At 39.2% G+C, this 15,164-nt stretch overlaps 1 long non-coding RNA gene across 1 annotated transcript; it reads right to left on the reverse strand.

The window, feature by feature from the left end:
• Positions 1 to 1,957: 1,957 nt before the first annotated feature.
• Positions 1,958 to 10,092, reverse strand: LOC111217012. The gene is made up of 3 exons (XR_002664944.1): positions 10,056 to 10,092; positions 5,166 to 5,219; positions 1,958 to 2,066 (listed from the first exon to the last, which is right to left on the reverse strand). It is a non-coding gene; the product is annotated as an uncharacterized LOC111217012 (long non-coding RNA).
• Positions 10,093 to 15,164: the final 5,072 nt, after the last annotated feature.

Consider the following 15,164-nt stretch of genomic DNA (forward strand, 5'->3'; position numbering starts at 1 on the left):
TTATTGTACAAGTCATAAACCATTACCAACATAGTATCTGCCAGATGAGGATACTGTGCATTATGTGATATTCAACTGGTCTATCTCATAGTCAGTGAATGAAATAAAGGGTTGACAACAAAATAACCTAATCAAGACAAGAACAATGTGTTTAAAAGGCTGAAAAAGTAAAGGGTTTTCTAATCTGCTAACATTTTAATTTTTTCTCATAAATGGGGGTCATTACCTAAACACTGTCTACCCAGTCATATCTGTTATTGTCAGTAATATACATTTATAAGCGGGCTTATTTTCATACAGCTCTATGTATATTTTCCGCTTTTTTTCAGTCTTTTCGCAAATAAATAAACACAAGTCGGGAATTGGAATTTTTACGCTGCAAACGCTCCATCAACTGGGGCATATGCGACGAATGACACTAAAACCGGCTTTAAATAACAGAATGAAACCAGGGATCGACCTCTCCCTCTCTTTCCCTGCCTTGAAACTGGTGTCTCCAATCTTTTCCACAGCCAAATGACTCCTAACTCTGCTGAGTGCAGCATGGGTCAGGCAGCTAGATTGAAACCAGGGTGTCTGGTTAGTGTTAAACTTTAACAGGAGATTTTGGATGTCTGATTTCACTCAACAGGCCAGTTGCTACTCTCTGTTTCAGAGTGCCCTGCAGTAATGCCTTGCAGATATGCTAGTGGGGCAACAGTGGGGAAATATATATATAAATATACATATATATATGTATACAGTAAAACATAATTCAACGTTAATAATTTGAAAGGCTGTAGTTTATAATATTTTGACAATATATTTATATCAATGAAGGCATTGAAGACAAAATATTACAAACACCTCTCACACACATACAATTCACAGCACCACAAACTAACTATAGACTCCACAAGGACCATGAGGTTGAAACTACACCTCTCTAAAAGAGTTCAAAGAAAAATGTATTATAACCTTAATGGAGACACAATCTACTGCAGGGCTGTTGTATGAGACTGCATTAGTTTAGCTAGGCATGCCGAATAAACTGCACCAGATAATATGTCGCTATGACACCCTGAGGACAGTGTCATCGATACTCAAGTCATCTTACTGCTCCACCCCACAGTAAATATTTGGTGAATTAGGTGCAGCATACCTAGTCTGACACCCATATACATACAAACATGCCACACATGAGCTCTAAAGACTTGTTAATATCAATTAATAAGTGAATATCTACAGCTGCATTTGAGGTACTAAACTGCAGAGTGGAAAAGAAAATCATTCACAGGGAAAACTACCCTGTGAATATCTCAAAAAGCAGCCTTCTTCAAAAGGTACATTAAGAAAAAAAAAAGGTACACAACCCACTAAATATTTCACGTATTCTTAAATATTGAGATTTCATCTTTCTTTCTAATTAAAAAATATATCACACAATGGGTGGCCGTCCTTGTTCTTTTTAAGCGACGGTGGATTGGTTGTGCTTTTTGAAAAGTAAGGCAAGCAGAGTAATCACATTAGCGAACAATCTTGTTCATGTTCAGTTCCACAGGAAGCTGGTTCAAATCCTCTCATCAAATAGGAAAAACTGTGGGGGGAAAAGATTTGAATCTTTTGAATTAGAGGTGCCCCCCTCCCCTCATCAATAGTTAATACTCTTGTGGCCCTGATCAACAAAGCCCAAACTGTAAATGTATTTAAAAATCAGCCACAAGTCTAGAAGTAATAATTGCCTGATTCCAGTGACAGCATGTTTTAATTATATCCCACTTATGATAAGAGCACAGATGTTTTGAGAATACTAGATACAGTGCTCCACAATGGCAACCCATTGTCTCCTATGAAAGTTGCTCACTCAGTGCATATGTTGGCCCTAAGACATATGCGTGATTTTATAGTGTATGGCATTGGTCTGACATCTCACCTCTGGCACTGTCTTCCTCCCTCCCCAGCCCTGGTGTGTTGCTGCAAGTGTAGGTAGGGGTGGTCTCCTCCTCCTGACTTGGGGTTGTTCCAAGTGGGAAACTGACAGGACGAGAGCTGGTGACCGAGCTGGATGGTCGGGAACTCGCACAGTTCTGTAAGAAATGAGACAGTGGCGTTAGCTGAAGGAGATCACTGTAGGGTTTTACACCTGTTAAAGGAACACACAGGTTATCTTACCTGTTATCTGATAAAAACAAAGATATCAAGTTTATTTATACTTTACTAGTTGATCACTGATTATGTAAATTAGGAACACACATCTTTTTTTTATTCATCACAAGGATTATCAGCCTAATTCCGACTTCCTCTCTTGTTACACTGGTATGTGTTTTACATTTTATAAGTAAATTATGTTTGCATTAAACACAGTTCATAAAAAAAAAAACATCACAGTTTGAAGTCAACATTGTGTAAAAACACAGACGAATAACAAACACTGTGCACTGAAGACATCCTCATCAGTTAGAAGGATTAATTGAGGATTTTAGATTTTCACTTGTGAGTTTTGATAAGAAAAAAAATCTCTACCAATAGTATACACTTCATTATTAAGCAGTGCATTTGTTAATTATTATTATTATTATTATTATTATTATTATTAATATTTAAAAGATGGGCTATTGTAGACTACTAGATTGACTTTCACACAATTCCATCACCAGACCTTGTTTCACACATGCATCTTCCAGCCACACCAAAATAAAGGGCAATCAGATAAAGGGCTGCAAAAAGCTCCAGGGTCTCTAGTATTACATACTGTACTTCTATTAGGCAGGAATACTTCAATGGCAAACAACTGGGGCCTGCCATCCTGGCTGCTTTTGTGTGGTGTTGATGTGACATCAAGACTGATTCCAACCAACTCCTAACTTCCTATATCTTGTCAAAACTTGAATGAAGATCAAAAAAACTAATCCGCTTCCAATTTATATCTATATTTCAGTGGTGTCAGGGGCATGGAGTATTCACAGGGGGTTGTTTTTTATTTGGGTCCTGCAACTGACAGCTTTATTTCACAAAGCAATCTGGCTGTGTGTGTACAAGAGTGAGGTCAGGGTGGGTCAGGAGGCACTTGGTATCAAACAGGCAAGCTACACTGGTCAAAGTGGCTGTGTGTGTGTGTGTGTGTGTGTGTGTGTGTGTGTGTGTGTGTGTGTGTGTGTGTGTGATTGTGTGTGATTGTGTGCATGTATAAAACCCCACCCCCTGGGGATAAAAAAACTGTGTGTGTGACCCACGCCCATGTAGAGGGCTACTACGTGGAAGAGGGCTAAAGAGGTCGACAGAAGTGTGGAATTAAAGAGGGGAGATTAGGTTCAGTGGAATTTATGTGAGAGGTCTTCTAGGTCAGAGGTGCGTCATGCCACTGAAGAGCAATATATAGTTAAATTGTTTCTGCTATATTTAAATGATTTTCATCTGATATGTTGTGATGTGGACTGTTAAATAACTGTTATTGTTCTGTATCAGTGTGTTTTACCTTCCTGTCTGTGTCACACATGATCATCCAAGAGATGTTGGAATATCTGTAAGATCAACTGCAGGATGTCTTTAGCCTTAGCAAGCCTTTGTATTGGTTGCTAATAGCGCTTTCGATCATGGAATAAAAGGGACAAGAAAAGTTTTCAAGAGATCTTTCTTAATTGAAATAACTGATCTAAATTCTTAAATTGAAGTTGAAATTGAAGTGAATTATCTCCTTGGGTTAACCCTTCAATTGTTGCGAATAATACAACAAATAAACCCCTCTATCTCCGACAAGTACCATTTGTCTTCAAATGACGCCATATGCAGTAACACTACCAGCGCCTCTTTATCCCTCACCTAGTGAGGCACGATACCCAATCCTATGTTTTACAACAAGGGGATATATGGGGGCATGTGCGGTCATCTAGAGCCAAATGTCTCCTATCTAACCAAAGGACAGGTAGATACAGTATTTCAAGCAGGATTTATGGCACGAAATAGCATTAGCTAAAAACCGTCAGGCAGCAGTGATGGCTAAAAAACGCATTCTGGTAGCGGAACCCGGCAAGATTGGAAAATTGCCACCACGGGTCGGGAGAGGAAGCAGTAAAAATGATGGTAAATGTGGGGGCCTCACTGATAACATGAGCAGCCAATATATCAGACCGCACCTGGTGGTAAGAGACCCCCGGGGGGGCCCCCTCCGACCAACACGCTTTCACAAACACACAGACAGAAACACAAAAACACACACATTAGTCACATACACACTTTAATTTATTTATTTTATTTCTTCCCATCCTTATAGTGTCCATCTCTGAGGTGCCGTCAGATATGGTTTCATTCCTTCTTCAAAGACCTGAAGTGCATGAGGTTGGGGAATATTGGGGGGTGGGGGTGGGGTCACATATGTGTGGGTCAGGGGTGTGTGCCGCCATAAAGCGCTACACAACAACATGGAAAGAGGAGTGGAGTTAATGTGACCACTCATAAGGGACAAGATGCACTTTGTCTGTGTGTGTGAATGTGTGTTGGTGCGTGCGTGTGAGATGGCAGCGGCAAAGAAGTATGGAATAATGAGAATGGTTGCTTGTCAAGGAACCAGGGTCTATCATTGTCCGAATGTGTTTGTGTGTGGGGTATGCGCATGTTTGTGTGTGCTAGACTATTATCTACTTTTAAAGTACTTTGCATAAGCTATGATCTTCCTAAAGACACACACACACATGCACGCACAAACATAGACACCCATTGACACACACACTAACACACGCAACCGCAGCATCCTACCATATCAGCCAAACAGCAGTGTCCAACAAGGTATAAATACTGGCCTGACACTTTAATGTCAGGGGACGGCTTGTCCTGGATTAGAAACTTGTAACCCACCGCGGCGCTTGACATTGCTGGGATGAAGGTGCTGCAATAGGCAGAGTGAGGAAGGGGGGGGGGCTATTACGAAGGGTCCGCATTTGATGTATAAGGGCATCTAACATGGACTGTCGACTAGTGAGAGGCTACCAGATGTACAATGTTGCTTTGTGGCCAGCTTTCATTGGCATTGCTGGAGTAGTGATTTTTTTTCCATGAGAAGCAAAAGCTGTAAGGAAAATTGAGTCTGTTGCACCAGTGTGTTGCAGAGACACACAGACACACACACACACACACACACACACACACACACACACACACACTTATTCACAGGAAAATAGAGGATTACGTACTGAAAAATTAAGTGCTTTTCTCCTCTCCTTGATCCTGTTGACCGTGCTCCGAACCTGAAAGAAAGAGAGAGAATGGCAAAGAAAGAGATAAGTGTATGTGACAAAGCGCTCAGTGAAACACACTTACAATGAATCAAAACAACAAATCTTTCACCGTAAACGGCCTGTGAGCACCCAAAGTATAAAATAGAGAAAGGAGAAAAGAGTGTGGAAGGGAAATAACAAATTTTGAGCGTTAGCTTGCAGACAGGATTTGTGTGTGTGTGTGTGTGTGTGTGTGTGTGTGTGTGTGTGTGTGTGTGAGGGTGTTCCAGTATGTCCCAGTAGCTAATGGGACTTGAAAGTGACACATAGAGCTGGCAAACTAAGGAGACGACTTCAAGCTATCATCTGTCAACATAGAGCGCCGGGACCAACAAATGGAGCTATTGGAGGAGAAGGGACCGCCCTAGCAGAACAGATTACATTTTTACACTCCGGATGAAACAGTGTACTGCACACCTTCATTTAACACATACAATACCAGACAAGAACTTTATAGATTTTAGAGACATTAGGTATACGTACATACAATTTCAGTATATAGTATAATCTGACTTACCCTCAACCCTTAGTGTTTATTTACTAAATTCATTAAAAACTAAAACAAAAAAAAACAAAACAAAAAAAAATATTACACTTCTGGAGAATTTCATTATAAATTAGATAAGCAGTGAATTTTGAAATACTGTGGATGTTAATGCCAATCCAAGACATTTGCTTACAAAAATGTAATAATTTGGATGACCTTTAATTATATTTAACTGACTAATTACATGTATTTACTTTAACTTTGCAATTTAACATATCCAAGTGTTTATGACTAATTAATATCACATATTTCATGTAAATATTGTGTGATTAATGTTACTTCATTAAAGACAATAATGAAACTACTTAAAGTCTCAGTCCACTGAATAAAACTCTGCATTAACTTCTGAAAAACTGTTATTTGTACAAAATATTAAAAAAAATGTGGAAAAAAAAATCACTTTCAAAAATGTGCTTGTAACTTTATGGTAGTACAATTTCACTGATCATTCAATAATATGTTACATATTATATATATATTTATATATACATTTTAGTACAGTGATTATTAGTAGTATTGCTAGAAATACAATTAAAATTTAATAATTAAAAATTAAAATTCAATCTCAATCTCAAAATTATATCCTTCATGAGGAGCAAAGGATGAATGACAACAATACAGTGACATATTGAAATTAATATGTTGTCCCTACAGTTGTGAATGAATGCATTATTTTCCTGTAAAACATCATGATCCTTAATTTAGAAATAACAGCATTTGTTATTTTAATGATTCATATTAGTCACTCTAACACTATTTTTATTTTAAAATGGGCGATATTACTGTAGTATTACATTTTCATATTATTACATCTTTATATTAATATGTTTTTACCATAAAGAATATTTACAATAACAAGAACAGTATAATAATCTGTTTAACTTAAATAAAAGTACATAGAGAACAGCAGAAATTACTCATTGTGTCAGTATTTCAGTTAGTTTTGTTGAAGTCTTCCATAAAAAGCCTCTAGCACTTATGAGGTCTGTATGTGTGTGGTGTGTGTGTGTGTGTGTGTGTGTGTGTGTGTGTGTGTGTACAGGCATTTGTTCGTGCACGTTGTCAGCACTCACTGTAAATTTGTAGCGGCTGGGCACTCATCACTACAGCCCGTCCCAGCCCAGCCCACCACGTTAGTGAATATGCATTATGGCTTATGGCTTCATTAAGTCGCGGCGTGTTATAAATTATGACACCACACTGAGCACACACACACAGTCTCAGAGACAGCATGTGTCTACAGAAGGTGTTTTGCATACATACCACCGTTGAAGGGCCACATAATGAAGAGAGCCTGAGCCTTGTGACAGGGCAGATTCAACAGCAGTATCATGTTTTCACAACCCTCCTATTATATCTGACAAAATCTGCAGCAGTCCTTCGACACGGTGCAGATGTTAGAGAGACACCGTCTTAACATTATTTAATGGGGAAAGTAAGTCCTGGGGATTTCATTGATATCAAAAGCAGCCGGCGTGCTGAGGCAATTACATGACACAATTTAATTAATCATTTGACAATGAGGGGAAGGGCATTGTTTTAGATGATCGTTATGTGTTTAAGAGGTTTTGCGCACACTCAAGGTTTCGCCATGATGCAAAACGTGGTTCCCCATGTAAATGGGCGCTAAGCGATTACCATATGAAAGCAGTGCGCCCGACAACACCTGCCGACATCCTTGGAGCTGATGGAAATAAAAGGTCATCAAAGCGTGGGATTACAAGGTGACCACCAAGGAAAAGCTAATTGCAATGAATAATGGAAAGCTATTGTCAGGTAATTAGCAATTAAAACGCTGCATTTTGAGTGTAATAGCAGCAGCAGTCTGTCTTCCATGCCATATTTGTAATTACTGAGCCTGGAAACCAGCCTCATGAATGGAGCTCTTACTGACTTTGAAGCACAAGCTAATTCAACACCTTTCTTTAGCATATCAAAGTCAAATTTATTCTCACTAAGACGGTTAAAGACTAATTTGTTCTACCAGGTTAACAACTACCAGCAACTTTAGTTGCAAAGTTTTTTCCTCACTCTTTAGAATTTGTTTCAATGAGCTGCCTCATTCTCTAATACTTTGCATGCCTTCCACATGCTCATCAGCTGTCAACAATCCTCGTCAACAGACGCAACTGAAACACAAAAAATGAAACATAATGTCACAGCACGGTATAAACTGTCCACTTGATCCTTTATGCCCACAGTGTCTGGAGATGCTGATCAGCATTTGGAGTAAATGTCCATCCATACTGCTTTGTGAAGCAGGTGGCCAACTGGTGTGTGTGATAATATAGTCAAAGGAGGGTTAAAGTTCCACAGCCATCAAGGCTGGTTATCTTAAATGAATACAGACATTAGAGGAACCTCACTGTCTCACGTTGTCCTCTCCTTGCCACTCTGATTACAGGAAAGAAACTTTTTTTTTTTGATTGTTCTCATTCAGCATTTTGGTAATTTTTCTATTGTGCAAATATCTTCTTTTAGGTGTCAGGGGAGGTGCAGGGAGGGTGAAAATCCAGTGGTACTCTGTGTCACAAGCTAGAGAATAAGTAACAAGTCAAAGATACAAAAAACCCAGGAAGGTGGTCCGAGTTAAGACAGAAAAAGAAATGTGCAAAGATGTGAATAATGGCATTACCTTTTTTTAAACAAATGTTAACAAAGAAGTGTGGTCCTTTTGAAAACCAGAACATGTACATGAGCTGCTCACAAACAGTGAGGAAGCCAGGGTCAAGGACAACTTGAGTGTAAGAAAGAAATTCCCAAGCACTAAAAAAGCAACTTAAGCAAGAAAGCAGTGTTGATTTATTTTACAGTGTGAAGGGTCAGCCCTCACTGGCTCTACATTGTTGGTGCGTTGCCTATGACTCAGGCACAGCTCTTCATGCTCTTGAGAAGCCATGGATGAAGAAATGGAAGAGAAAGGGAAAATAAAAAAAGAACAAGAGATGCAAATGTTACATGAGAGATGTCTTCTTGAATGGTCAGACAGTAGTGATGATGATGACAGAAAGTTAAAATAAAGATATGTAAAGTAAAACAGATAAGTAGAAATAGAAACGGGGAGGAGGGTGGACTGGTGTAATATTGCCCATTATCTTTGAAGTAACAGAGCTATATGTTACGCAGCTCTTGTATATGATGATGATGACCTTGAACATTCAATCAAAGCAACAAAAGGCAAATAAAAAAATGAGGTATGTTTGTATTCATCAGAACTGAAGACTTAACCATTCCATCAACAAACAAGATACATTAACTCTGGCATAGCGTTTTGTTTTGTTGGTGTTTTTTTTTTTTTTTTTTTTTTACAGAATTTACAGTTTTTTTGTTTGTTTGCTTGTTTTTTTACTGTGATATTAATAGTAATTCTTTCTGTATGTGGCATATCGCATGGAGCTCCAGAAAACTGAGCATGCATTTTGCAGAATTGTGTTTTCAGAGATTATTGTTAAATCAGGGGCAAAACTTTTGTGTCTTGCATTGTTAACTGTGCTACAAGGCAAATCCTTTTATACTTTCTCTTTTAAGTCTGGAATGGGAAGTGTCTAAAAATGAGAAATGGAACCCCAAGTTCAGAAAGAAGTGCTGTATTTTAAGAAGGCTCAGATGCATTATCACCTATGCATGTTTAAAGTTAACCCTATTTACATACACTAAGAGCCATATTTGACCAAGAGTGATCTTCATGACTCGAGTCTCATCCATTAAAGCGTATCTCTCTGTCTTTTGCCACTCACCCACCCTCCACCCCCACACAGCTACGGTGTATCTAAATGGTAATAATTTAGCATCTCAATACTATATTTCCTCACTCCTTCATTGCATATTGTTGGTTGCATATTGTTTTTCTTATTTTTGTCCTACTATGGTTACTGCTTGGGGCCCTGCGAAGCCCTGGCCAGCGGCTTTGTCAGGATGCTAAATGGAGGGCCGTGAGTTTAAAAACTTAAAGAGGCAGTGAAATATTAGCCATTGTGGGTGAGGAATGAGTGGCTGAGAACCGCGGCGTGTCAGTGTTTAATGGTCGGACTCGGATGCATATAAGTTAGTCCAAGCATGAAGGGCAGTGGGATGCTCGCGTGGAAACGATGTCCCCTCCTCTCCTTCCCATCCCTCCTCCCATCCACAGACACACGTTCACACACATACACACCCGTGCTCTCACACCCCACCCACACAGCTTTTAAGCAGGGAGCCCATCAGAAACTTGTCATTTCTCTCATTCACTCCGACAGCCTTGAGACACAATGCAGACTTACCTCTGTGTTGTACACCCCATATATCAGGAAGATGAACAGGCCCTGCAAACACAGACAAAGAAAGAGAGAGAGAGAGAGAGAGAGAGAGAGAGAGAGAGAGAGAGAGAGAGAAAGAGAGAGAGAGAGAGAGAGAGATAGAAAGAGAGAGAGAAACAAGAAGGAGGACAAAGTTGTTACAGTTGTTTTCTCTCTTATCCTTTCGTGAGGAAAAAAAAGATCAAAAGTATGGGATAGTTTGATTCGTTCTCTATGCCGGCTATGCAGAGCTGATGTGAGACTGTAGTGAAATGTAATGAGAGAAGAAGCAGGACTTGAAAGAGTACAACTTCTCCAAACTGGGCCACCTCCGTGAGGCTCAGCTTGCGTTTGTTTCGTCTACAATACTCGTGCTCCTCATCCCAGCCCCCACTGAGCCATCAAAGGCTCAAACCCAAGGTTCCACACAGCTCTATCGAAATAAAAAATCTCAAGTGCCTGTGTTTAGTCTGTGTTGTTAGACATGGAAATACACATATATGAGTACTAACAAACATGTATACAGACACACAAAGTCCAGACATTCACAAGCATATGTAACAGACATAGATTGCCATAAATTAAGACGACACAAAGACGATATGAACACAAACACATATTAAAAGACACACACGTACACACACGCACGCACATAAAGAGACCAACTCAGGCCAGACGAGACTATCAAGGAAAATCATTGGAGGAAAGCAGAGAAAGAGAGAGACATAGGGAGCATAATGAAAAAAATGACACATAAAAGAAGATATTTCATGTTCACAAAACTCCCCGGCTAGTACCGAGGGCCCAAGAATGCCATGCCCTTGGATGCATAAAGGCTGCATTTTTGGTCACAGAAAAACAGTTATTTGTCATTTCAGTCCACTGTGGCATCCATTGAATGTACAAGCTGTGCATTCACCTTCAGGCCATAATGTAATCCTCTTGCTTCAATGGAACTGAGCTACGCCACAAAAGATGTACCTAGAAGAATGAAAAGGCAGGCAAAATCCAGATACAGTAGATTCTTTGATAAGGTAGCCATACAGTGATGTGGGGCTATCTAACACACACACTTTAAAAAAAACTTTTTAAAAGTACATGTCTCCCCTTTCACCGCTCAGAATGCGTCCGCGTTGCATCTTCAAACGAGGGTAAGGCCACATCCTGAGGACAGGCGGCCACTACCTGGTCAATGCATCAATCAAGTTGAGTTTGGAGCATCCAATTTTTGCCAGTGGGAGATCTCAATGCATCACCATTGACAACATGATTTGGGGGCCCATTCAAAGTGACAGGCTGACGATGGTCGACGATGACGACCTCTAGCCCAAGCTACTGCCCATTCACCTCCTAGTTGCTGCTCTCCTGTCCTCCAGGGACTGAATTGCCCTGTCTGTTGGGCTGTCAGGTGATACCTTAGGACATCCATCCTCTTTAAACTGACAATTTCGCTGGTCTCTGACATGCTGAAGACAACAGGCATAACAAGGGATCTCAAGCTGAGATATCCGATTTGATCTTTACATTTCTAACTTTCAATTGCGTGTTACGTTGGCTACAACCTAATGACAGTGAGGGGATAGATAAGGTGGTTTACCAATACCAAATAAAAGAGCTAAAAGTTGCATAAGTGCTACTATAGCCGAAATTTCTGACTTTCATATTTCATCTTTTAGTTCATACTTCAACTCCCCACTTCCACTAAGCAAGTATTCACAGTTCCAGCTGTTGGGACACTGACCGTGACACTTTACTAATCAACTTTGCTCAGATATAATTAACTGACCTTTTAACTGCAAATGTTACACATGTTTTATGATTTTAGTAGGCAGGCCACCATAATATCAAACAAACTCAGACACGATATTCACAAGATGGAGCTTAACGCACCCCTGAGCCTTATACTCCTAATTGCCATCAAGGAAGCTCGCTCCTTTGTCATTTTCATATGTGATAAAGGTATTCCATTGAAAAGTTTAAAGTAACTGAAAACCACTTCAAGTACACCATTACCAACAAAAAAAGTTGTAATTACAATCACAACCTATGATGTTCATTGACAATTATTTAGAAGTTCAAGCAAAATATTGTACTTATTGAAAATATGTTATATGATATAAAAATATACTGTTATCATTTACTCTTTTCAAACATACATATACACACATGTACACAAGCACACCAATACAATAACAGACAGTGGGTGGTTAATTTGCAATACATACCCTATTGTATTGCATTAGAATTGCAATTTCCAACTTATTGTTGCAATTTGATTATCATGTTTTTGATCATTCCTCTTATTTGCAATTAATCTTTTGTTGTGTAGTGAACAAAGTGGGGAGAACATACTGTGCACATTAGGAAAAATGATCCATTAAAATATAATTGAGTTAAAAATAAGTGGCTGCACAATAATAATGATGGATTGTTTAAAATGTTAATTCATTAATATTCCCACTAAAAACAAACAGAGACGAAAAATGGGGCGCATTATTTAAATGCATGTGTGCTTTTCTAAACCCAGTCCTGTTTCTTTTGAACTCTGCGGCAAATGCTACAAATTTATGCAAAGAATGAACACAGTTGCTTTCAAAGTATTGCTATACTGTACATCAAACAAGGGAGCATAAATTAATTAGCATCTAGCTAATTAGGGAACAATTGTATGTTTAAAAAGTTAAAGCCAACAAACATTGTGTTTGACCAAAAACATTATCACCCCAGAGAGATGTACTATGTTGCAATGCAAGACAGAAAATAACATTTGTTAAACAACAAGGGTGTTCCTTCATATCTGAGCGATTTGTCTGAGGGAGCAGAGAGAACAAATCGAAGTCAGAGATCGATTCGCTTACAGGAACTCTAAGTCTGTTCAATTAAAGCAGGATGCTTCCAAGACATAGTATTAATCTTAGTCTTATTAGTATTAGCAGTATTAGTCCCTCCAACTCTCTTTCTCTGTTTCATATGATTATTCACTGAAGAACGCCTCTATATTCACTCTCCTCCCTTGAATTTCAGCACCCATATTTCCCATCTCCATCAACCCCAACCATCAAGTTAGGCAACACAGTGCTGGCAGAAAACAGCAAGTTTATGACATTGTCCTTGGGAAACAAATTTCCAATGTACAGATGTGAAAACTGTGATTAAGGGGGGATGGCAGTGTCTTTGCAAGGAGAGAGAGACCAGCAGGACAGCTCTCTCTTTCTTTCTGGAATTTTCTGCTGCTGTCAACTTAGATCTCCTTTTTGTAGAAGGGTGTATAAAAAGTTGACATGAGGTATAATGACTTTTGTGCAACACCTGTCTCTGTTTGTTTAAGAAATAAATGGTTTCTGGTAGTAACATAACAAACCATGATGAAAAAGTAAGGATGTTTGAAGTCTATATTGGCAGTCATTCCCATGACTAACACAATGTAATAATTTCATCAGCTCCACTAATCAAAAGAAATGTTACAGTACTGTAGGGCATGTATCCACCTATGATCACATCCAGTAAGATGTCTTCAGTGTCTAGTAGTGCAGGATAGTAACTGAGGGCTATTTTTCACAAAGACCGAGACCTTTGACGCTCCAAATAAAGCCACTTTACACATGGGCTCTTGCTTAGGGGCCCCCTCAACTCTTGGGTCCATATACCTGTATCCTTTTGATTCGATAATATAGCCACTGTGCTTTTGTCTGCATTACATTTATTTCCCCATAACAAGTTTCTCTTTACAGTTTGTTGTGCATGGTGATTGAAATGACTATGGAAGGCCTTCAGTTCATCTGCTGTATACATGATTTGAAGTTAATAGGCAAATACACTCAAAAACAATGGCATGCTCTACGTCGTCTCAGGGGAAATGAATTCAGCCCTTACAAACACATTATGTCAGTCATTTAGGCAATTCTATCATGACACACTTTGCATAAATTAAGTTGATCTAGGGCAAGCACTATAACTACAAAAAAGAAATTGACTGAGAAAAATTCCCTGCATCGGTGTGGCACAAAGTATGAAGCTGGCTGCTTAAGTAAGTTTCACTCCATCTCAGCATTCCATATTTAAATAAAAAAAAAAACATACAGAAACGTTTCATACATGAGATAGCTGTGCTTGTGTTACTTTCTTTGGAGTAATTGTAAACCACATGTTTCACACAAGTTTCTGGGAGAGCTTTAGGCACTGCCATTGCTCAATGTCAAAAATGTTTTATAGTTGTCTAATCCCACATCAAAAATCAAAATAGATATACTTTTCACAAATGATATCTTTCAATTGGACTGACAGCTTTCTCTTAAGTAGCTGAAGACCGCAACCTCCACATCCTTTTAGAGAATTCCAGGCTTCAGTGTCACCTAATGCCAAAAATGAGAGCTATTTGAACAAGTTGGACCCAACGTCAAATATCCCAGCCTAAATTCAAACACACAGAGACACTTTTCACAAATAGAGCTATCTGCATCAGCACTTGGCAAAAAAGGGGAGGAAAAATTCTGCCCTCGCACCTGGTAATCATTACGGAAATGAGAGACAGAAGAGGTTAAAACGCTGTGATGGAGGAAAAAGACAAGAAATTCACACTTCTGCGCTGGGACTTGCTAATGTCTCTGACCCCTCCACGCATAAACAGTTTAATTAACATGTATACATAACTTTCACTTTAACTGCTCATGGCATGTCAAATCAAAGTGTCTGTCAGTGCTGTGAAACAGGGAGTTGATACTTTGCAGGTCCTCAGTTCAAATCCAGCTCTGTGTAACTGCTCCAGCTGGCCAGAGAAGCTGGCAAGAAGACATGAAGGCAGACAGACGGGCAGGTAGACGGGCAACCGGCTACTCTGTCAGTTTGATGAGGTAAACACCTCCCAATAAAAGCTTTGTAACACACAAATGAGCTTCGCCCAGGCCAAGTGGCAAAAAATCCTGAACTGAACTTATTATTATTTTATTTTCGATCTCCAACTCAAACAACCTCTGGTAAAACTGCAAGCAATACATACAATCCTGACAACTGGAACTTTTTTACCGTTTTAGAGCCTTTCAAAAAACTGGACAGGCTATTATGTCCATTCAGTATAATTAAACCCTTTATTCAATA

Source organism: Seriola dumerili, unplaced genomic scaffold (genome assembly GCF_002260705.1).
Source record: "Seriola dumerili isolate Sdu_G_001 unplaced genomic scaffold, Sdu_1.0 BDQW01000002.1, whole genome shotgun sequence".
Taxonomy (NCBI): domain Eukaryota; kingdom Metazoa; phylum Chordata; class Actinopteri; order Carangiformes; family Carangidae; genus Seriola; species Seriola dumerili.